The sequence below is a fragment of the Cupressus sempervirens genome, chromosome 8 (assembly GCF_028749045.1).
Source record: "Cupressus sempervirens isolate cs-2001-9-10 chromosome 8, ASM2874904v1, whole genome shotgun sequence".
NCBI lineage: Eukaryota > Viridiplantae > Streptophyta > Pinopsida > Cupressales > Cupressaceae > Cupressus > Cupressus sempervirens.
Window position 1 is genome coordinate 115,334,389 of NC_143125.1, and position 24,477 is coordinate 115,358,865.

Below are 24,477 nucleotides of genomic sequence, written 5' to 3' on the forward strand. Positions count from 1 at the left end.
ATCACTGTCACCATATGTAAAACCCAAAAACTATGGCATAGTGTCTTGGACTATTCCTTTCCTTTCCTTTCCTACATAAACATGCAACTGCTAGTATTTAATTATTCAAAATTTGCCACGTGCTCAAACTAATTTACTTTTTATTAGAAACATTGCACCCACAAAAGCGGACGACAGCCAGTTATTAATTGAAATATGTTCGATAATAAAAAGTCGTTTGGATGTGCTGTCAAACCTAACTATTTAAAATCTTAGAACATCTATGTAATCATAGAGCACCGAATGAATTCGTCCGATACTCGATCAATCCGCAGAGTCGGTGGGAAGGATGGCTTCACATTGAAGATACCATCACATGGCCGCCTCAAAATCTCATCTATAAATAGCTTTTATATCTGCCCATCTAATGTAACAGTTTGGGGCGGCCGGGCACCGTTGTCTGAAGGACGATTGGATCACTTTTGCTGATTCGTTCATGTTTGTTTACGATTTCGGCTTCGATTTTCTTTTTTTCTGCCCAAATATGTTCTAGACGTAGGCATTACTCTGGATTTGACAGCAGAAGTGTCTTGTAAGCTTTTCGGCGAGGTTAGGCAGACCGTTTATTTTAGTTCCATGGCTTTAGCGATTTTTTAACTTGCAATTTGATGACATATATACAGATCTCGACCTCTTTGATTCAGATATCTGATTCTGTGATTAATGGTTTTTGTTACAGATATCTTCTTCTGTATTTAATGGTTTCTCCATGTCCAGGCCGACGGAGAGATAAACTAGATGTGCTTAAGAGGGGTTTAGAGAAAGTTTAATGGAATTAAGCTGTGACCCTAATTTCTTCCTTGGCCTCGGCTTTTTGTGCAACTGAAGTTTGTTATGAATCTAGCGTTTTTAGCTTCTCATTTCTCTTAATCTATTTTACAGGGCGATTTTAGTCTTTCGTAAACCTGCTCTAACAAGGGGCTTGTGCGATTTTTGCCTCTGAGGGGTTAGCCTGACCAGATGAAGCGGAAATGGTGTGTAAATTATCTTTTTCATCGACGAGGCGATGTAAGACTATTGAAGTCCACTCTGGAGAGATTAACGGCTGATGGAGGTGAGGTACATTCCAAGGAGAAGCCAACCAGAATTTAGCAGGTTTTAGGTGCTTAGAATCCTGGTACTATCATTTCCTCAACCTCACCTTTCTGCAGTACGTAACGGTAGTTTTGCAGATGCCTCTTGTTGTAGGGTTTTACGGTAGATTGAATCTAATTATCTATAGTTATGTGTTATGGCATTTAGGGTTCCATTACAATTATAGTTGTGGTGCAAGGTGGATGCATCGAGATGTAATTTTCTTACGTTGGAGCGTTAAACACCTATCGTTGAAGCATGATGGGTTGCAAGTTTTCGCGGTAATTTAGAATTTGAGAAGTATCCCTTTTTCAATCGTACCTTTCTGCACTATATATTGGCAGATTTGGGGAACCCTCTTATTGCAGGGCATTATGATAGATTGAATGGAAACTTTTTAAGTTATTTTTAATGCATTTAGGGGTTTCATTACAATTATTGATGTGATGCAAGGTGGATTGTGCGTTTAGCGGAGGGACTGATTTTATTTTCTGGCTTTAGAGTGTTGAACCACGATTGTTGAAGCATGATGGGTTGTAAGTTTTCGGCGTAATTTATGTCCTATTTTAACATAAGTTTTTATCTGCTTTATTTTATCCAATAGTTGAAAGGGTTTTGACGGAAAATATGATTTTTATTTTTTTTATATCTTGGTTCATGGTTGGTCTTGATCGAAAGCATTGTTTATCGATGGCTCTGGAGTGAATTACTCTTGGTAAATCTGTAAGATTTGACGTTTAAAATAGCTCCTATAATATGGTTCAGAAAGAATTAATATGGTACACCGATTATCTTTTCTAGTTTGAAGTTTCAGTTAAACTTGAACCTAATTGAGGCCTGAGGTCTTTAACTTTGCGGATAATTGATATTTCATCTAGTGTCCTCAAGCCATATCAGCGGATTATCGCCAGGCGCTAGAGTGAACATGGTTTTAGTGTCAGCCATGGAAACAAACCTCTAAATTACGACATTATGCCTATTTCTACTTCTATTTGAATTCAGCGCCGTGTCTTTATGCAGTACACATAACTGATTTGAACGTTGGGAGGTAATCCTCCTTTGTCAGGAACGTTAGGCCTGAGGTCTTAACTTTGCGGATAATTGATATTTCATCTAATGTCCTCAAGCCATATCAGCGGATTATCGACAGGCGCTAGACTGAACATGATTTTGGTGTCAGCCATGGAAACAAACCTCTAAATTACGACATTATGCCTATTTCTATTTCTATTTGAATTTAGCGCTGTGTCTTTATCCAGTACAAATAACTGATTTGAACGTTGGGAGGTAATCCTCCTTTGTCAGGAACGTTGGAATATCATCTATGGCTTTTCTTTTTTTCCTAATATATACTAGTCTATGGGCAGCGCATTCTTTCTTGCAGGTCATTATGGTAGATTGAGCTTATCTTCGTCCAAAAGAAAAGCCAACCAGAGTTCGCAAGTTTTAGACGCTATCTGAGTACTCTCTCTCCCTTAACTTATCATTTCTCTACTATATATTAGCCGATGGGCGGTTTTTCTCTACTATATATTAGTTTTATTAGTTTCAGACGCTATCTGAGTACCATCTCTCCCTTGACTTATCTTTTTCTGTACCATTTATAGCCGGTGGGCGGTAAACATTTCTTTTTCCTCTACAAAATAGCATTTCTTGCAGGTCATTATGGTATGGTAGATTGAGGTTATCTGCTTCTCAACCAGAGTTAGCAAGTTTTAGCAAGTTTTATAGACGCTATCTGAGTCCCATCTCTCCCTTAACTTCTCTTTTTCTCTACTATATATTAGCAGATGGGCGGTAAACATTTCTTTTATCTCTACTATATATTAGTCTATGGGCAGAAAGCATTTCTTGCAGGTCGTTATAGTAGATTGAAGTTATCTTCGTCCAAAATAGAAGCCAACCAGAGTAGATTGAAGTTATCTTCGTCCAAAAGAGAAGCCAACCAGAGTAGATTGAAGTTATCTTCGTCCAAAAGAGAAGCCAGCCAGAGTAGATTGAAGTTATCTTCGTCCAAAAGAGAAGCCAACCAGAGTTGGGAAGATTTAGACGCTATCTGAGTACCATCTCTCCCTTAACTTATCTTTTTCTCTACTATATATTAGCCGATGGGCGGTAAACATTTCTTGCAGGGCATTGTGGCAGATTGAATGGAAATAAAATTAGTTAAATATCTATGTTTAACGATGTGTAGGATTTTCATAGAAAATCGTAGCATATTCATAGTTCCTGAGAAAGATTCTTTATTGATCATCCCTAACAAATCTCTTGCTGGTTATGCCACGGGCGGATGACCCTGACCAGTTGCCAGATGCTTGATCTATCTTTATTGCAGGCGATGTAGTGGAAGACCATCAAAGTCCGGTTGAGAGAGGCGGATGGTAGATGAGGTTATCTTTGCCTGAAGGAGAAGCCGTTCAGAGTCAGCAGGTTCTAGATGTTTTGAATCTAAGTATCATCACTCAACCACTATTGTTTCTGCACTATCAAATGGTCGATTCGAGTTATCATTTATTGCATGGTATTCTGGTAGGTTTAATGGAATCAAAATTAGTTATAAATTGTTATGTTATGATACAAGCTGGGATGTGAGTTAGGTTATTTTCTGGTGTTGAAGGGTATGACCACGATTTTTTTAAGCGTTATGGGTTGTAAGTTTTCGGTGTTATTTATAACCTTTTAGAACACAAGATTTATATTTTTAATGGTATGATAGGGTTTTATGGGAAATAGGTTTATTTCCTAATGGCTGGTATATTGGCAAGGGTTTTATGCCATCAGAGGGCATCGAGCGAAAACATTTGATGGTTGTGGAAGAGTGAATTATTGTTGATAAGTCTCCAACTAACTGTTTATTGGCACAACATTTTGAACATTTTACATTGTTGATAAATCCGTAAGCAACTGTTTAATTGGCACAAGATTTTTAACATTTCAATTTGCACCCTCTCAGGGGAAAGATACAGGACTTTGCTACAGGATGTGAAGTGACTTTATTGGTTTGTCTGTGTGGAGGAGGTTTGTGTCTTATCTGTATGATAGATGTGTATTATCTGTATAATAGTAGATGTCTATAGTAGATGATATTTTAACGTAATTTGTAACATATCTTTTCAATGATATGATAGGGTTTCATGGAGTTTTTTCTTCCCATCACATGGTGACATTGATGGCTCTGGTGGAGTGAATAATTGTTGATAAACCTGTAAGTAATATTTAATTGGCATTTCTACAATTTGGGGTAAGAGAGGATTATTAGTCATATGGGTAAGTTACAAAACGTTACTGTGCTAAAGAATGTCAAGTAACTTTCGTGGTTTGTGCTTTATGGTGGAGGTTTGTGTCTATCTGTATGGTCGATATATAGTATTGTGGAGGCAGGGGCTTGGAAATCCTAATTTGATTAGTCTGACATCCTAACTTTATGGTCGGTAATTGAGAAGGTTAATCTGTTTTTTTAAGGGTTTGAGTGGACTTGGTTTTGGTCAGCTTCAGAAACGAATCGTCAGATTTTGACAGCAGGCTGCCAATTTCTATTGCCTTGGTTTGAATCGAACGTTACATTTTTAATTAGTTAGAGAAGCTGATATGGTCTTTAGTATATATGACAATGACAAGTTATTTCACAGTGACGGGAAGCTTTAGAGTGTTAGTAGCTCTCACAGCCTAACGTTGAATGCCTGCGCAATGCACTATTTTGTAGTTGGTATTGTAATCTCTACATTTATCCGATCTTTAATATTGTGGGTTATTTTAGGGATATTGTTATATTGGGTTGTTGAAGCTTTCCACTGGTAATTTTTCAGTTTTTATAATTCAGCGCTATTTCATTTAGAGGTGGTGGCATGTTGTGAGTAGCGAGACTTATTTAATATAATGTAGTCTCTTGTATTGAGCAATTTAACGCTTTAATTTGTTAAAGAAGGAACTACTCTCGGTATTTCTGGTTTTAAGTTGGTAGGAGGATATAAGTCTTTCTTCTGTACTTACTTGATTTTATATTAGTTTTGTTACAACCGTGTCTTCTATTGTGTTAGACAATGTGCTGTTTCTACAGATGGTTAGGGCGCCGTCTACTGTGCAACTTATATGATGGTGAGAGGGCAAACTTTGAACACGGCCTTGAGTGGCTGTTATGACTATGACCTATGTTATTACAGTAATGTAACAGGGTTAAGTAGTACAATGCTTATTCCTTTGCCAGAAATTGCAATGTGGTGCAATGCCTTGACTATTAGAACATCTGTAAGTTATTTTGTATTTCTTGTACTCTTTGTAGTCACTACACTGAAGTAGACAAAAGTAATAGTTTACACAATATTATACGAAATTGTTCTAGGATTTTGTTGGATAACTTGATTTGTCCAGGTTTCTAGAGTAAGGTTTAGGCAATGATCAGTACATTAGAGATTGTCACTTACCTGCCAAGTAAATATTAGTTAAATTCCGTAAGGTCTTGAATTTTTTGTGTTAAAAGTTTCTTTTTGATTTAGCTTTTAGGGTATGATTTGGATTTCTCTTAGGCCATAACTCTGCAGTTTGGTCTCCTCAACAGATATATATTATAGGAAGAGATAAGATGCCTAAGGATCAGTGAAATTTATTTTTTCATACAATGATTCTTCTGTTGTGTTTCAACGGCAATTTGAAAGAGGTATGGTAATGTTTGATTATATTATCATAGTGCGAATTAAGTCCCGATGGATTTACTGTTGTACAGATCTGTTTGTTGGATGTACAGATGTTTACAGCGACTTATTCGGCAGTGCTTGCTTGGAGGATAAGTGGTTCAGTTGAAAATTAAATTTATTTGCTCTTAGTATTAATTTGTTAAAAGTTATGTTTTCGATTTAGCTTTTATGGAAAGGGACAGAACGTTACTATGCTAAAGAATGTGAAGTATCTATCGTGGTTTGTGCTTTATGGTGGAGGTTTGTGTCTCTCTGTATGGTCGATGCATAATATTGTGGAGGCAGGGGCTTGAAAACCCTAATTTGTTTAGTTTGAGATCTTAACTTGATGGTTGGCAATTTGAGAAGGTGAATCTGTTTCTTTTAGGTAAGAGGGTTCAAGTGGACTTGAATTTGGTGTCAGCTTTGGAAACGAACTGTCAAATATTGACAGCAGGCTGCTAATTTCTATTGCCTTGGTTTGAATTGAACGCTGCGTTTTTAAGTAGTTAAAAAAGCTAAAAAAGCTGATATGATCTTTAGTATATATGACAATGACAAGTTTTTTCACAGTGACGGGAAGCTGTATAGTGTTAGTAGCTCTCACAACCTAACGATGATTGTTGATAAAAGTGGCGCAATACACCTTTTGGTGGTTGGTATTGTAAACTCTACATTAATCTGATCTTTTTATTGTGGGTTATTTTAGGGATATTGTTGTATTGGGTTGTTGAAGCTTTCCACTGGTAAAGATGCAGTTTTTATAATTTTGCACTTTTTCATTTAGAGGTGGTGGAATTTTATAATAAGCTGTTTACTGTCATGAGTAGCGAGATTTATTTAATATAATTTAGTCTCTTGTATTCAGCAATTTAACATCTTAATTTGTTAAAGCAGGAACTACTCTTGTATTTCTGGTTTAAGTGGGAAGGAGGATAAGTCTTTCTTCTATGCTACGTGATTTTCTATTAGTTTTGTTACAACTGTGTCTTCCATTGTGTTAAACAATGTAATGTTTCTACAGACGGTGAGAGTTCAAACTTGAGCATGGCGTTGAGTGGACATTGTTATGACAATGACCTATGTTATTACAATAATGTAACAGGGTTAAGTAGTACAATTTCTTATTCCTTCGCCAGAAATTACGATGTGGTGCAATGCTTTGACTATTACAATGTCTGTAAGTTATTTTGTATTTCTTGTACTCTTCGTAGTTACTACACTGAATTACACAAGTAAATGTCTACATAATATTATACTAAATTGTTCTAGGATTTTGTTGGATAACTCGATTTGTCCAGGTTTTTAGGGTAAGGTTGAGGTAATGATCAGCGCGGTAGAGTTTGTCACTTACCTGCGAAGTAAATATTAGTTAAATTCCTAAGGTTTTGAATTTTTTGTATAGCTTTATATTCTCTTTGTGCAGTTATAACTATGTTCTTAAATTATCATTCTCATTAGACAAATGGGAGAAATACAAATAACAAGAAAAATTTCGTTTCCATTCTTTTTGGTCTTTAGGCTGACAGGAATAGATTAAATGGTTCGGAAGAAAGTGCGGCGTTATAGTGGACTTTGATTCTGCATCACAGTGGACCTGGATTTTATGTCAGCTTCAGGTTTCAAAAGGAAGCACTGTTCAATTATGACAGTAGGGTGTCACTTTCTACTCCAAAAATTGATGTCAACTGCCTCTATAATTAGTTGAGAGAAATATTTTGATCTGGCGTGTTAGCAAAAGTTTGGTTTATGCACTAAATTGTTGTGTTGGAAACTTCAACATGGCTATATGCTGGATCATTATCAGCATCCTCTATGGGAGTACCGAAGGGTGTTAGTGAAATTCAGCTTTTCAAACAATGATTCTTCCATGTGATAGAACACATCTGCAATTTGGAAGAGGTAGGATAATGTTTGATTATATTATCTTAGTGCGAATAAATCATAATGGATTTATGACTCGTTGAACATGTGTGTTGGATGTACAGATGTTTCTAAAAACTTATTCTGCAGTGCTTATTCGGAGGATAAATGGTTCGGTTGAAAATTAAATTTATTTTCTTTATTATTATTAATTTGTTGAAAGTTTGTTTTCGATTTAGCTTTTAGGGTATGATATGTTTTTCTCCTAGGCCGTAACTCTGGAGTGTGGTCTCTTCAACAGATATTATAGGAAGAGGTAAAGATACTGAAGGGTCAGTGTAATTCAGTTTTTCAAGCAATTTGAAAGAGGCAGCGTAATATTTGAATATATTATCATAGAGCGAATATATCACGATGGATTTACTGTTTGTATAGATCGGTGTGTTGGATGTACAGATGTTTTCGGGAACTTATTCGGCAGTGCTTGCTTGGAGGATAAGTTCAAGTTGAAAATTCAATTTTCCTGCTCTATTGTTATCAGTTTGTCAAAACTTATGTTTTCAAATTAGCTTTTAGGGTATGATTTGTTTTTCTCTTAGGCCTGAACTCTGTAGTTTGGTCTGTTTAACGGATATGTATTCTAGCTATAGGCTTTTCGCTGGTCTTGACAACAATACTTCTTGTGGGAGGTTAGGCAGTCCATTCAATTTTACGCCTCTGTTTTTTATTCAATCATTATAGCTAATTTTATAGTTGTAATTTGATGAAATTCACTGATTTAGATGATAATCAAAGGAAGGGGCGAGGTAGGTTTACTTTGTGAGGAAGTTGGATTGTTGTCTTTTGCTGTGATGTAATGTAAGAAACTAAAAATTTCCTCTCTTTTAATTTATGTTAAGAGAGATTTGTCATTAGTACGCCTTCCCTAACAAATAACAAAGGGCTTGTGGTCTTTATGCTGTGGTGGGGATTTGCCTGACGAGCTGCAGATGCTCAATTTATCCTGATCATCGACGGAGATCATTGAAGTTGTTCCTTTCTTTTAATCTCTTTTTTAAGAAAAATTTCAGCCTTTAGCCTCCGCAAACAGCAAAGGGCTCGTGGGCTTTAAGCCATGGAGGGATGAGCCTGACGAGATGCTTGAGATTTTTGTCTTTATCGTTGTTGAGGAATCGTTAAAAGCTCCATTGGAAGAGGTCAGCAGTATATGGGCATTGGGGTTATGTTCGTCCAAAAGAAATGTCAACCAGAATCAGCAGGTTAGATGCTTCCAATCTGAGTACCATCTCTCCCCAATTTCACAGTTATGATTTGCCTCTCTCCTAGGCCTGAACTCTGTAGCTTGGTCTGTTCAACAGATATATATTCTAGTTGAAAAAGATATATATTCTAGTTGTAAACTTTTCTCTGGTCTTGACAAGAAAGCTTCTTGCGGGAAGTCAGGCAGTACATTCAATTTTACAACTCTGTTTTTTATTCAATCAATTATAGCGAATTTTATTTTTAATTTAATGATATTTGACTGATTTAGATTATTATCGAAGGAAGGGTGTAGGTAACTTTACTTTGTGAGGAACGATGGAGCATTGTCTTTTGCTGTGATGTAAAAAATTAAATGTTTCCTCTCTCTTTTAATCTATATTGAAGAAAGATTTCAGTTAGTAGTAGCCCTTCCTTAACGAAGGGCCTTCACAGGTATGATTTGTCTTTCTCCTAGGACTGAATTCTGCAGTTTGGTCTGTTAAACAGGTATATTTTTCTAGTCATATACTTTTCTCTGGTCTTGACAACAAAGCTTCTTGCGGGAGGTCAGGCAGTCCATTCAATTTTACACCTCTGTTATTTATTCAATCAATTATAGCAAATTTTTATTATTAATTTGATGAGATTTGACTGATTTAGATTATTATCAAAGGAAGGGGGGAGCTGAACTTACTTTATGAGGAACGTTGGAGCATTGTTTTTTGCTGTGATGTAAAAAATTAAATGTTTCCTCTCTCTTTTAATCTATCTATAAGAAAGATTTCAGTTACTAATTGCCCTTCCCTAACAGAGGGCTTGTGGTCTTTATGCTATGGAGGGATTTGCCTGACGAGCTGCAGATGCTTGAATCATCTTGACCATCGATAAGGATCAGTGAAGTTTTTCCTTTCATTTAATTTCTCTTAAAGAAAAATTTCATCTCTCTTTAAGAAAAATTTCAGCCTCTAGTCATTTGTAGGCCTCCCCTAACAAAGGGCTTGTGGTCTTCATGCTATGGAGGGATGTGCCTGACGAGCTGCAGATGATTGAATTATTTTGATCATCGATGAGGATCATTGAAGTTCCTCCTCTCTTCTAATCTCTTTCAGCCTTTAGCCCCATCAAACAACAAAGAGCTCGTGGTCTTTAAGCCATGGAGGGATGAACCTGACGAGATGCTTGATTTATCTTTATCCCTCATCGAGGATTTGTTAAAGGGCATTGGGGTTATGTTCGTCCAAAAGAAATGCCAACCAGAATCAGCAGGTTTCAGACGCTTCCAATCTGAGTATCATCTCTCCCCAGTTTTTCTCTTTCTTTACTATAAATTTTTAGCCGATGGGCAGAAAGTATTTATTGCAAGGTATTATGAAGGCCTGCCTCGATTGAATCAGTTGAGCATCTTCATGGGTATTGAATGGAATTAAAATTACAGTCACGGCATGTTTATAGTTTCCAGAGAGATTTTAGTCTCTTGGTGTATCTTTCCCTAACAAAGCTCTTGTTGCCTATGCCACGGAGGGATGAGTCTGAACTGCTGCAAAAGCTTGATGGGGTTATGTTCGTCCAAAAGAAATGCCAACCAGAATCAGCATGTTTCAGACGCTTCCAATCTGAGTATCATCTCTCCCCAGTTTTTCTCTTTCTTTACTATAAATTTTTAGCCGATGGGCAGAAAGTATTTATTGCAAGGTATTATGAAGGCCTGCCTCGATTGAATCAGTTGAGCATCTTCATGGGTATTGAATGGAATTAAAATTACAGTCACGGCATGTTTATAGTTTCCGGAGAGATTTTAGTCTCTTGGTGTATCTTTCCCTAACAAAGCTCTTGTTGCCTATGCCACGGAGGGATGAGTCTGAACTGCTGCAAAAGCTTGATCTATCTTAAACGATAGGTGAGGTGCTGGAAGACCACTGAAGTCCGGTTGTCAAATGGTATAGTTGAGGTTCTTCGTAAGTAACTTTTTTTTTGGCACAATATTTTGAATATTTTACACTGCTGAAAAATTTGCAAGCAACTTTTTATTGGCACCAGATTTTGATATATTAATTAGCCGCTATCGGAGCGATGAAGCGACTTTGTTGGATCGTGTATCTGTATAATGATGGATGTCTAATATTTGGAGGTAGGGGGTTTTGAAACCCTAATTTGTAGATAACTGAGAAGGTAAATCTTTTCGTCTCTTTTTATTAAGAGGGTTAGACGGACGTGGATTTGCTGTGAAGTAGAATTTATTTTAACGTACGAGTTGAATATTCAATGATATGTTAGGGTTTCATGGAGTTTTATCTCACTGGTAGGGTGTGAAAACATAGATGGCTGTGGTGGAGTGAATAATTGTTGATACATCTGTAAGTAACGCTTATCTTGCTTTAGTTTTTGAATGACTTAATTAGCTACTACAATTTGTTTTTTATGGGAAAAGGACTATTGGTTTGTTTTATGGGAAAAATACAAACGTTACGATGTGACAGAATATGAAATAACTTTGTTGGTCAAGCTTTATGGTGGAGGCTTGCGTCTATTCGTATGGTTGATGTTTAATATTGTGGAGGCAGATAGGGGCTTGAAAACATGGAATAAATGGGGGATTTGAATGCCTTATTGCAGCGAAAGAAAAGAATGAAGCGTGGCAGTGAGGATTGAAGCTGTTCTTATTTGTTATCACTTTTATAATGTTTCTAATGTTCATTCCATTGTGTTCTGGATTATGTTTCACTCCTTAATTTGTTCGTTAGGTATTTTTGTAGTTTGGGTGGAAACTTTACAAATTATTGTAGCAGGTGATTAAAATTATCGATATATCCAGATTAGCTCTAATGATTCTGGACTGCTGCTGCTTCGTTGAGAGCAGGGAAGTGAGGAAGCTGTTGTTGATTGTTGTAAGTGGATTTGGGAATCGAATGTGTTTGTTCATAACTCAGCTTTATTTTTACTTGGGTTCTAAAGCGTTTGTTAGTTTTGTCGAGACAACGACATGCAGTTATGTAGGTGTAATTTGATCGGAGTATTTGATTAGGCATCAGCGCTAATAATTCTGGGTTTCTTGCTGGAGAAGTGAGAACTGAAAAAAATGTAGCTGTTGTAAGTGGCCAGGCTTCGACAGTCGTTTTTACATATAGGAGGTTCTTATTATCCAACGTTTTTCAGTGCTAGCATAATTAAGTTTTTGGTGTGGCCTGCTTCTCTCTACTAGCAAGCCACCTTTGGGTTTGCCACGTAAAGTGAATTGTTCTTTGACATAGGTTGATTTTGGCAGGATTGTGAGTTTCAGGCGTCAGCACTTGTTCCATCTTCTATTACTCTGGCTGATCATTCTCGATTTAACTGGGTTGTAAAGGTTTTTGCAATTGACTGCAGTTGATTTCAAAATTCAGCGTAATTCCAAAGAAGTTTGCGAAATTGATTGAAGTTGATTTCAAAGTCCTGATATCAAAGTTTAAAGTTGAACGCAACTCCAAAGAAGTTTTAATGATCAAATCAGGACAACACTGTTTGTATTGAGCCCAACTCCAAAGAAGTTTTGATGATTAAATTACTAGAATTCTATATTTTTCTTAATACGTAATAAACCTTTTTATATTATGTGGTGATTACATATTGAGTTACATTGGGGAAATCTTAAAAAGTTTTGAAATTTGAAAATAAATATAATAATTCTCTTAATACTTTATATTAGAGGGATATGGTATAGAAAGCAATAGATGGATGTGATATATAAAGAATAATTGTGTTTATTGGCCTGTCGTTTAGATAATTTAAAACCACTCGAACCATATTAGAGCTTAAAAACCAAATTAAACATATTAGAGTTAAAAAACCAAATTAAACATATTAGAGCTTAAAAACCAAATTAAAATGATTGATTTGAATTTCATTAACACACAAATTCAATATTAAAATATTGATCTAAATTTGTTCAACATAAATTCAATAATTTCTTTTTAAGTTGACATGAGCAAACAACTAATTTAAATTCATTCAACACATCATTTAACATAATTTCAATAGAAAAAAAGTTAAAACAACTAATTAAAATTCATTTAACACATTATTTAACATAAATTTAATAAAAAAAGTAGTTGTGAACATGCGCAAATAACTAATTCTTAAGTTATAATCTTTGTTATAATTCTAGAGAGGATTAGGTGTGTACATTTTGTAATTTAGCTGAGGTAGACTTTTGATACTCATTTTCTCTTTAGATGCTCCTTATGTTGTTTGTTTAGAGATTGCAGATCCTTCTCGAATCTTTTTAGGTACATCGATCAACATTGCATTGTGCTTTGTCTGTGTGAGTCCTTGTAGCTTCGTGATTATACTTTGTAGATTTCATTTTCCAAGAGTCGGATTGAGACAATGTATTATGATCTTCTCTCCCTAAACTTCAGTTTGGGGTGTGAAGTGTTCATACACAGTCTACCTAATACAGGCCATTCCAGATCTGTAAGACCTTGCAGGGGGCTTATTTGCCAACAACACTCCTCTTGTAGCACTTAGCTTCATCACAAGGCCTTTGGTAGCTACATTGATTAGTCGTCGTCAGACTTTTTCCTTGTGAGTACGAATTTTTAATCTTTTTTGTGATGTCTTGTTTTCTTCTTCTTTGTTTGTTGTACTTGTTCTTTTGTGGTCAGAGTTTGGTGCTCTATTTGTTTGCTATTTCCCTATGTAAGTTTCTAGTCCCATAGACCCTTGTGGTCTTTTGTTGGACATTAATATTATCCTATTTTACATGAGATCTTTGAAAAAATTAGGAGTTCCAAATTAAATGTGCACCAAATAAAAGTCGACATGTGCAAATAACTAATTCTAAAAGTTAAAATATTTGTTACGAATCCATCACTTTTCATTGATGAAGTCTTTGAGTCCAATAAATAACATGAAATCTTCGAAAAAATTAGGAGTTCCAAATTAAATGAGTGCCAAATTAAATACAATTTGATTTAAAACATTTTGACATAAACTTCCACATCTAAAAAATTAGGAAATGAGGTGAAGTAAAAATGTGGAGATGTTAGACCCTTAAAGCATCCTTAAACAACTCAACCCTCAACTATTGTAATTACTTTTTTGAAAGCATTTCTTTACAAATTAGAGAAGATATTTTGAGAGGATCTTCTAATTGAGCATGCATTTCTTTACTTGAAAAGGGGTTTGAAAGTGACATGTAGACCTTTTTAGAGAGGATCTTAGAGTTTTTTTACAGAAATTTTTGCTACAAAAGGGAGGGGGACATTTAAAATATGTGGAGGTGAAGATTTGGGATTAGAGTTGAAAAGATGGAACTTTTCAACTTGGTAACCATGTAGCTCAAGGTCTTAAGTGCTCCATAGTCACAAACTTTAAAGGCTCTCAGTGCAAGGGTCTTAATAAAGTTGGCTAAGATGGTTGGTGGTAGGAAGAGTGAATGTACAGGTTTGTATGATTAGCCTTTCAAAATACACGACAATTGATGGAGTTGTGAGGTTTCTTAATGAGAAAAATATCAAGGAAAGACAAACAACCATCAAACTTTACCTCCTCGGTGAGTGAAATGCAGGTTTGATATTTGATATGTTGGTGAAATCCCTCCTAATTTTGCAGATCTATGGGGCCAACACAACACATTAGTGTCATCTATAGGGCCAACACACATTAGTGTTAACTACACAATATTTTCATCATTTTAGTTTCAGGGTAAACAGTTAGAGGGCCATCTCTTCAAAATGCTCCATATAAAGGTTGGCGGTGATAAGGGAGAGGGGAGCTTATGACTACTTCAACTTAACTCTTTATGATTTCAGTTGAATCAAGAACAACCACCTTTGTAAATAGAGGAACAACATCAAAGCTCACTAAAATGTCATTGTCTTTCAAATGATATCATTAATGAAATGAAAAAAGTGGGCCAAGTCCTTGACAATATAGTAAGATTTGTCCACTAGGGGAGAGATAAGCTTGGCAAGATAAGAGGTTAGGGGGTAAGCAAATGAGCCTATGGTGTCCACAATGGGCCTAAGAGGAATGCCTCTTTTGTCTATTTTTGGGATACTATAGATATGGGGGTTACTTCTTTAGAGGGGAACAACCTCTTCTTGGTTTCATCATCAAATGATGATGTTGAAACTGTTTCTTGAAAATCTTGGTGCAAAGGTTGTATGACAAGATTTTGTAGCTGTTAGAATTGGAGAGAAGGTCTAATATCTTAGAAACAATCTTTCTTGTTCATAAAATTAGTAGTGTTGTCTTTGTCATCTTTGGTGATAATCTCGTCATTATGCTACAATTAGTTATTGAGTGCTAAAATATGCACCTTAGGGATGTTGCGTTTGGGCCGTTTGACCCTACCAAGGGCAATAGTGCAATCTTATGTAACTTTATCAACAACTCCACTAGGAAGAGTGCCAATGCCATTCTTGACCTCAATAAGGGTGGTTTGACCCAACCAAGGGCAATAGTGTAATCTTATGTAACTTTATCAACAACTCCACTAGGAAGAGAGCCAATGCCATTCTTGACCTCAATAAGGGCAGTTTGACCCAACCAAGGGCAATAGTGCGATCTTATGCAACTTTATCAACAACTCCATTAGGAAGAGAGCCAATGCCAATTCTTGACCTCAATAAAAAAAATTAACTTTCAAAATAGCATGAGGTGCCATCACAAAATTGAGACCCTATTTCAAAAGGTTAAAAAGAGTGGGGACAAGGTTGGCTCATATAAGTTAACCACCAATTTGCACTCTCAATTGTACACACTTAATGGGTTGGTTAATGAGTACACAAGCAAAAGATCCCAAAGAGAGGGAGGACACAAAGAAAGAAGAAAATGCACCACCCTTATCGAGTGTGTGAGGAAGATTGTAAAAGGAAGCACATGAAGAGGTTGATTCAACATGTAGAGAAATGGGTGGGCATATTGAAAAGATGTAGAAAATACACTACAATTGGTCATTGGACAACGAACAATATGAGGAAGGGCTTGAGATGAGACTAGCTTATAAGAGATGCCATTTAGAGAAGTCACTAAACATTTGGGGGTCATTTTTAACCTAATTTTTTAATGGCAAACCAATTTGGCTTGTCAAATTCACAAAAAAAAAAAAATGATCCCAATAATTTCAAATTTTCGATGACAGTTAAGTTTATCGAAGAAATTTTGATGACAGTTAAGTTTATTGTCAAAATTTTGATGTTGTCAGGGATTTAAACAAAAAAAGTAAAAGTGAAACTTCATTTATTCATGCAGTAAAGTGGGTGGGAGGCTTCAGGCGTGACTAAGATCTTTTCAACATCATTAAGGTAGGATTGATGGATTAGTTTTTATTCTCGTTCTCTTCTATTTGGAACTTGCTTTTAAGGTAAGGGTTCATGGATTAACTTTCATTCTCATCCTCTTAAGTTTGGAACTTACATTCAAGGTAAGGGTTCATGGATTAGCTTTCATTTTCATTAGATACATTTCCATGGTCATTGTTTTGGTACTTGCTTTCAGTCTAACAGGAGGAAAGGTGCAGTTGTCCGACTAAAAATGGCCTAGTGGTAAATTCCTTTGCTTTGTTGTCTTTTTTACAACAATTGCACCAATCTGCATTGCAAACATTAGGGTTCTCTGGTTTTGACCCAAAGCTCTATGTCGGTTTGCCTCTTTGCTATAATTTGTCTATTGTTACACATGCTTTCTTAGCCTTGCCTCAGTCCATATTGAAAAAAAACCTCTTTGATTTTCTCGGCAAGTATTTTGGATAGGCAAGAGATGATGTGGGTGTTCATTATTCGTCAAATTTTGTCATAGAGCCGGATAGATTTTTAATGGGCGTTAAAAACCCTCAATGAATCTAAAGTTGTAGTCCCCAATTTTCTTCTGAAACCTATGTGGTATACCAAAAAAAATCAAAACCATTAATTAACAGTCGCTAAATAGATATAGCAATTAACTTTTAATTGACTAAGATTTAAAATACAGTTACAAATATAAAATATTAAAAAATAAAAATAAAAAATAAAATGAGCTTATGAGTAGGACTTTAAAATATGTGTTGCTAAATATTTATCAAACATGAGCCATTTTAGTTATATCCTTTAGCTACATCCTTCAATAGAACAACCTCTTGATATGTCAATTCTCTCAGAGCACCCATTTGTTAGTCCCTACCACCTATAGGCGAGGAGTTGGGACTAATGTTTTCACTACATTCCTCTATTAGTGGTTGCCTTGGGACTAAGGAAAAATGTTAAAGCAAGCCCACAAAAGTCCACTTACTCCATACCTCTAATTTTTAGTCCATTTTTATTGGTTGCCATGATTTTTCTTGTAGTCTTTTCATTATGTTGTCATAAAATTTAACTTGAAAATGCATGCATTCCACCTGCTCTTTGCATAGTTGACAACATGTGTTGATTGCATGCTTTGTTGGCATTCTTGACTTATTTGCATGGCTCTTACTTGTTATGTTTTGGTGATAAATTTAGTAACTTGATATAATTGCACACCCTCAATGAATCGACAAGTCGATTAATCCCCTTTCACAACTATCTATTAAGCTAATAAAAGCTTTTAACCGCAATTGTTTAATGGTTAGTAACAAGTAACACACACTATTAAATTAATATTAAGTAAACCTTTCCATCCTCAAAATTTTAAACAATAAAATTGAATATATTGCTAAAGCCCTAGCCATTGGAAGTGCAATAGCAAGCTTAGAACATTGTTAAGGCCATGAAGCTCTTTAGCTATTTCTCTGGGGCTTAACATGCCATAGCTCCATCTTACTTGTATGGTGGATCGCTAATGGTTTTGTCCCATGTTCCATAGGACTTGGTCATGATTGTACAAATATTTATAAAGATTCTAGCCATGTAAACAAAATTAATCATAGTATGCACTGAATAAACAAATTCAACCACAAAATAGTACCGAAGCATGATAATTTGATGTTATGAGCCAAAAATTTAAAATGGTTTATAATGTTATATCTTCTAGTAAATATAAGATAATAGACAGTAAAACCCTAAAAGGAAAATTAGTCACACTAATACTTCATCTCCATCTACAAAAATAGCTAATTCTCGTAGCCTTACTAACAAATGAAGAAATTGTGGTTGGTTATGATAAGTATCACTCCTTTCCTCACAAGATACGAGACATGCTTTCGTTCACACGATTATTAGCACCTTTTCTAGGAAGCAAAAAATACAACTTTTCATATTATAAGCATGTACCTACTGTAAAATTGCAAGGAGATCTTAAAATTGTACTTGCTATCTACACATATTTTCCTATTTATTCAAATCTGTACATATAAACTCCAACCCTTTCTTAGGTCGGAGAACATTCATTTATAGGCTATATTTCTTGACCTTACATATTCATTCCTACTTGTTCGGTCAAAACAAAACTCTGATTGTTGACCTTCCAAATTTGCATAAAAAGTTGCTTAGCAACAATATTTGTTGCATGACAACATTTTGTCAAATTTTGCAACTTTTTCATATTTCTAATCAAATGCTTTCCAAGGTGATCAAATTGCATATGCAGATGTATGCATCTATGTATGTATGTATGAATATATATAGAGATCTTGTGGATTATGGAGATCAGTGGATTGTGGAGATCAAAGGTCCTAAGGGGTATTAAAATGTCATGCAAGGTCACAAATGAATTAAACATGTAATTTATAAGCCTTTTGGACCTATATGTGGTGCCAAATAGGCATGCGTTAGCAAAAGAGGCAAATTGTGAAAAGTGTGTAAAAAATGTAAAGCTGTCAAAAAATGTTGCTATCAACATTTTTTTGCAAAATGACAGTTTTTTGAAGATTGAAGGTCAACCATCTTGTATGAACTCTTTGGGGAGTTAAAAGGTCATTCTACTACATAAAGAAGACAATCTCATGTAGATGGGGATGGAATGTAGAGAGGAGATATGAAGAGTATGGTGTGGTAATATATTCAGTTTCTTTTGTCAAATATGCTAGTGTATTTGATATTTGAATGCAATCTTGGTACTTTCTCCCTTTCCTCGTGGATGTAATAGTTCAAAAGCTTTCTACCAAGTTGAATGAAGTTTAGAATCAATGCTAATGCTACATGTGTGCCTAACTTAATTGGTTATTTGTCCAAGTTCTCTTTACCCACTGGTTGGACAATAAACTATATGTATTTTCGGGGTGCAGTATCACAATGGTTGCATGTTCTCAATGTATGGAGTTAGGGAAGATTTAAATGTATTCTTTGTGGCTAGTTATGATAAGTATCACTCCCTTACAAGATATAAGACATGCTTTCATTCACACAAATTTTAGCACCTTTTCTAGGAAGCAAAAACACGACTTTTCATAATATAAGCATGCACCTACTATAAAACTGCAAGGAGATCTTAAAATTGTACTTTCTATTTGCACATAATTTACCACCAAAATTGCTTTCTTATTGATTCGACTCCTGACATATCAACTCCAACCCTTTCCTAGGTTGAAGAACATTCATTTATAGGCTATATCTCTTGATCTTTCATATTCATTCCTACTTGTTCAATCAAAACAAAACTTTGACTATTGACCTTCCAAATTTGCAAAACAAGTTGCTTAGCAACAATATTTTAGATGGCTCCACCCCACAATGCTTCCTCAATGGACCTTGTGGTTGTTGGGACCACGTCTGCTTGACCTGTTTCTTTTAGTAGTAGTTTAGGGTTTAGGTTTTTTGCTTCTGCTACTAGCGACAATGCTACCTCTTTTGTGGATGTGGCAACTTTTGAAGTTGATGTCAATGGATTGGGGGTTTCATCTATGGATTGGACTCTTCTCTCAGTTAGTAGTCCTATCTGGTTGGTTTTGGAAGACATTATAGCCGAAGAAATTGCTCATATGATTGAGGACTTCCCTGAGAGGGCAACTAATTTCAAATTTCGAGGCTTCTGGCCTTCTTTACAGGCTCTTCATGCTTGGATATTTAAGCACTAGGACCTGTTGATTTACGAATTTGTCTAGATTTACCTTGTGGCTAGGGGTTTTTTCATAGTAAAATTTAATGCTGCTAATGACAGGAGGGCTATTTTGTGTAGCCACTTAACTGGGAGGATCATTACCCTTTGTTGGCCAAATCCTAGCACGAGGGTTTTGATCCTGCATCAGAATCTTTTTCTCATTTGCCTCTTTGGGTTAGGTTCCCGAATCTGCCTCTTCAACTGTGGCTAGATTTAGTCCTTGAAGCTATGGGAGATGCCATTGGTAACTTCCAAATGGTGGATTCTAAATCATTTGATATCTTTCATACTACTTACGTTCTCATCCTTGTGGTGGTTGATATGTTGAAGGGCGTACCTGAGAAGATCAAAATTGAGGTCCCTAATAGTTCTTGGATTTAGACTAGATTATGAAGGAATTCCTTTCTATTGTAGGGTCCACTCTGGGATTGGACATATTGCTGTGCATTGTCCTGCGGAAGTACAAAAATCAAAGAAAAGACCACCTTTGTGGTCTGGAGATTTGGTTTAGCATTACTTTATCCTTAAAGATGCTACTTTTAATGATTTCCCCTATGTGTGGTTGCTAATGGTGCCAATAGCTCTGCACCGTCTGAACCAGATATTGATTCATTGTTGGATATGGTTGCTACAGTTGCCCCTCCCTTTATGGGTCGGGTTCTAGTGGACAAAGTTTTGGGTGCGATCTTGCCTGGTTCTTTGGTTAGGTTGGTGAAGCTTCGGTTTGGGAGAAGGAGGCTTCTCGGGTGGAGGAAGGTTGGACAAAGGTCAAAGATAAAAAATAGAAACATTTTCAACAATCCCTTGATCGTCTTCTTAGATCTCACTCTTTTGGGAGTAGGGGGTCTTAAATGGAGTTTTTGAGTTTTATTTGGTGGCAGAAGTGTACTGTGTTATTTGTGAGGCCGTCGTGGTCACCTCATTTTGGTTGGTGACCTATTTCACCTTTGGTCTGTTGTATCTTTTGTTCGGGCTCCATTGAAATTTTTTTGTTGTGAAAAGGGTTTCAGGCACCTTTCAAAACATGTTTTCCTTAGCCAAAAACAATATTTGTTGCATGACGACTTTTTGTCAATTTTCACAACTTTTTCATATTTCTAATCCAATGCATTCTAATGCTTTCCAATGCCTTCCAAGGTGATAAAATTGCATATGCAGATGTATGTGTGTGTGTAGAGAGCTCTTGTGGATTGTGGAGATCAGTGAAGATCTAAGATTTCATTGTCGTTCCCTTGTGATCGTTGTATATGTATGTATGTATATACATATGTGTGTGTGTGTGTTTATGTATGTATGTATATATGTATATAAACAGAGATATCTTGGCACAACATAAAAATAATAAAACTCACTCAATAGGTAGCATGGCCATGAGTATTGTCACAAGCTTTTAAACATAATTATATAAGGAGTGAGTTAAAATGTATATAGGTTAATCTTACATTTACTGTAAACTATAACATAAAGGTTTCACTTGGGTATTACATGCCTCTAGTGTGTAGATGCTTTGGACATAGTTAGGTAGCACTCAACTATTTTAAGACATTATATGTTAACTAACAAGGCTCATTCCCTTGCATTACCTCTAATCCAAATAATAAAACAATAAAACTCACTCAACCCATGCTAAAACAATGACATTACCTCTAATCCAAATAATAAAACGATAAAACTCACTCAACCCATGCAAAGTGACAAGCCATAACCTAGTTCAATTGGGTTAGGCTCCCGAATCTGCCCCTTCACCTGTGGCTAGATTCAGTCCTTGAAGCTGTGGGAGATGCCATTGGTAACTTCCAAATGGTGGATTCTAAATCATTTGATATCTTTCATACTACTTACGTTCGCATCCTTGTGGTGGTTGATACGTTGAAGGGCGTACCTGGGAAGATCAAAATTGAGGTCCCTAATAGTTCTTGGATTCAGACTAGATTATGAAGGAATTCCTTTCTGTTGTAGGGTCTGCTTTGGGATTGGACATAATTTTGTGCACTGTCTTACGAAAGTACAAAAATCAAAGAAAAGACCACCTCGGTGGTTTGGAGATTTGGTTTAGCATTACTTTATCCTTAAAGACACTACTTTTAATGATTCCCCCTATGTGTGGTTGCTAATGGTGCCATTAGCTCTACACTGTCTAAACCAAATATTGATTCATTGTTGGATATGGTTGCCCCTCCCTCTATGGGTCGGGTTCTAGTGGACAAAGTTTTGGGTGTGATCTTGCCTGGTTCTTTGGTTGGGTTAATTGTGAGGCCGTCGTGGTCACCTCATTTTGGTTGGTGACCTATTTCACCTTTGGTCTGTTGTATCTTTTGTTCGGGCTCCATTGAAATTTTTTTGTTGTGAAAAGGGTTTCAAGCACCCTTCAAAACATGTTTTCCTTAACCAAAAACATTGCATGCCAACTTTTTGTCAATTTTCACAACTTTTCCATATTTTTAATCCAATGCCTTTTGATGCTTTCCAATGCCTTCCAAGGTGATAAAATTGCATATGCAAATGTATGTATGTGTGTGTGTAGAGAGCTCTTGTGGATTGTGGAGATAAGTGAAGATCTAAGATTTCATTGCCGTTCCCTTGTGATCTTTGTATATGTATGTATGTATATACATATATGTGTGTGTGTGTGTGTGTGTGTGTGTGTGTGTGTGTGTGTAAACAGAGATATCTTGGCACAACATAAAAATAATAAAACTCACTCAATAGGTAGCATGGCCATGAGTATTGTCACAAGCTTTTAAACATAAGGAGTGAGTTAAGACGTATATAGGTTAATCTTACATTTACTGTAAACTATAACATAAAGGTTTCACTTGGGTATTACACGCCTCCAGTGTGTAGATGCCTTGGACATAGTTAGGTAGCACTTAACTATTTTAAGATATTATATGTTAACTAACGAGGCTCATTCCCTTGCATTACCTCTAATCCAAATAATAAAACAATAAAACTCACTCAACCCATGCTAAAACAATGACATTACCTCTAATCCAAATAATAAAATGATAGAACTCACTCAACCCATGCTAAGTGACAAGCCAGAACCTAGTTCAATTGGTTTAGTTATTGATTAGTTGGGTTGATTACAAATTCTTGTAGAATTGTCATTGAATTAGGTACAATAAAATGAAAAATCAGTTGTTCTCAACTAGCATTAACTTGACTGGTCTATTTAGACCCATTGTTTATTGTCACAAGCTTTTAGACATAACTATATAAAGAGCGAGTTAGGACGTATATAGGTTAACCTTACATTAACTGTAAATTACAACACAAAAGTTGCACTAGGGTATTACATTATTGTAATTATAGAAAACAACCTGATTCACCCTAGTGGGTGTATGATGACGAAGAGTTGTATTAGGTGAGTAAAGCTCACTAGTGGTTATAGGAATACAACTATATCAAATCAATTAGAAACCAGAACCACATATTCGTTAGAGTGAGTAGTTCAAGGGTCTTGATCCTGTGTATATGGGTATGTAGGTAGCCTAGTAGGCGGAGTATGCCTCCAGTGTGCAGACGCCTTGGACACAGTTAGGTAGCCTTGGACATAGTTACGTAGCACTTAACCATTTTGTTAGATACAATTGTTCAATTGTGTGTTGTCTTTGATGTTACACAAATGTCATATCAGTAAGCAAACAAAGTCTACCAAACTTGGTTAGCAAAGAAAATTTTAGAGTCAAATGAGTGTTCCTGAAAAATACTTTGTGGAAACAATGTCTACCGAGCTCACTCGGGCGTCGAAGGATTCTGTGGCAGAAGTCAGTGGTGACTGAGCTCACAAGGTTAGCAAAGGAAATGCAGTGTTTACTGAGTTCACTCGATCTCCAAAAGATTTTATAGAGTTTGTAGTGTTCACCAAGCTTTAGTTGGTTAACATTGGAAATCAGTTCTGTAACAGTGTTTACCGAGAATGGTCGACCAATGAAGGATTTCATTGTTTTAGAATATAAAGTTTAATTGTTTTATGTAATAATTATAGCCGATTGAGGTAATGATTATTGATAAATGTAACGTGTAAATGAGCGGACTTGACAATTTGTAAGGTATAAATAAAAGGTCAAGTTGTGAATTCTAAAGTGTAATAAGCGAGCATGCAAGTGTGTTGATTATGTGAAGAGGAAAATGTGATCAAATTTTGAAGAAGGATCAGATATCCTTGAGGAGCAGCAAAGTTGTATTCGATCAGAGAGGATCTAGTCAAACATAATAGAAATTTGTAAGTAAAATTCTTCATTCTTTTTGTTGATGATTAGTCTAGAATGATGACTATCATGTATCTGAGAGAGAAATCAGAAGAATTTGAGAAGTTCAAATGGTATTTGGCCAGGGTAGAAAAGGAAACAGGGAAAAAACTAAAATGCTTGAGGTCAAAAACAGGTGGTGAATTCATCTCCCATGAATTCAATAACTTTTGCATTGAAAGAGGAATCAAAAGATAGGTATCAGCCCCTGGAACTCCTAAGAAGAATGGAATAGCTAAAAGGAGGAATAGATCTATCATGGATTGTGCAAGAACTCTAATAATTGAAAATAACATTGCTATCAAATATTGGAAGGAAGCTATCATCACTGCAGTTCATACCTTGAACCAAGTACAGTTGAAGGA

The 24,477-nt window shown here is 35.9% G+C and overlaps 1 long non-coding RNA gene across 2 annotated transcripts; it reads left to right on the top strand.

Annotated features, from left to right (window-relative positions):
- Window positions 1-230: 230 nt before the first annotated feature.
- Window positions 231-12,476, top strand: LOC149541858 (uncharacterized). 2 transcript variants are annotated; one of them, XR_016355386.1, is made up of 2 exons: window positions 231-588; window positions 719-12,476. It is a non-coding gene; the product is annotated as an uncharacterized LOC149541858 (long non-coding RNA). The 2 variants fall into 2 exon arrangements; XR_016355387.1 differs by having other exon boundaries at window positions 922-12,476.
- The last annotated feature ends 12,001 nt before the right edge of the window (window positions 12,477-24,477 follow it).